The following is a 1,195-nucleotide window of genomic DNA, read 5'->3' as shown; positions in this document are numbered from 1 at the left end:
AAAAAAAAAAAAAAAAAAAAAAAAAAAAAAAAAAAAAAAAAAAGACTGGAGGATAGAAACTTCTTCCAAGAGCTTCCAAAAGTGGGGTGGACCTTCATCTCGTGCAGTGGGGGAAGGGGGAAGGGAGAAAATAGGATTCATCGATATAATCCGTTTACAAGAAAGGGTGAAGATGTCTTGAAACTAACCCGAGTAAGAGCTGGAAACTGGTGTCGTGTGGTTGATTTATCTCCTAGAAAGGGAAGGACTACAGGGCAGAAAGCTTCTTGTAAGATCATAAATTACCCCAGAGACCAGGAAGGATACAATCTAGTGCCAAGGGAAGTTTTGGGTCTTTGTTTTCCTTCTTTTTTTCCCGAAAAAGCGATAAATAATTTCATTGAAAAATCAATTACCAGGGTCAATTCAGCTCAACCAGTGCTGAAGCTGAAATTCCTTGGGTTCACAGAAACTTACACCAGAAACATTCTCTTTGGGTTTTTTTTGTTTTGTTTTGTTTTTTAAAGTGATAAGCTTTAGGATTTAGATGCTTGGGAGTAAGGAGTCTTCAGCCAGCCAGGCGTGCAGTCACATCTGTGCGGGAGGAGGCAGGGGGAAGGTAGACGAGCCATGGGGAGCATGAGCTTTGGAGTAGGATAGATCTGCGATTAGAAGCCAGCCTGCAACACACCAGCTCTGCAACCTTGGGGAAGTTACTTAACCTTTCTGATCTTCATGTTTCCTAGCCTTAAAATGAGAACAGGAGTTTCTACTTCATGTATGGTTATTGTGAGGATTCAATGAAATAATGCGTTGTCTGGCCCATACAGGCACTTAATAAATACCAATAATAAAGAGTAAATAAAGTAGTGTTGACTCCCAGACGCTCCATCAGGAAGTCAGTAGGGTGCTCAGGTCATGTAGAGAGCCCAGTAACTAACACATAGGAGGCACTTAGTAAAACTTTACTCAGTGAATTGAGTAAATAAATGCAGGGTGCCTGGTTTTATGACTTTGAACCCTTGTATCAAAAGGGAATTAATGAGGTGATGACAGGTGTCTGCAGTGGCTTTGTCTACATCTACGTTTTTGTTTATGTTTTGAATGAGAATGAGTGGTATGCTGACCAGATTTGCCAAAATAGCCTGAACTTGGGATGGATAGCTAATATACTGGATTTGGAAAGACTTTGACAGCTTAAATTATGCTATGTCTA

This window comes from Galeopterus variegatus, unplaced genomic scaffold (assembly GCF_000696425.1).
Source record: "Galeopterus variegatus unplaced genomic scaffold, G_variegatus-3.0.2 Scaffold176, whole genome shotgun sequence".
NCBI lineage: Eukaryota > Metazoa > Chordata > Mammalia > Dermoptera > Cynocephalidae > Galeopterus > Galeopterus variegatus.
The sequence above is the reverse complement of the archived record's forward strand: the minus strand, read 5'-3'. Positions refer to the sequence as shown.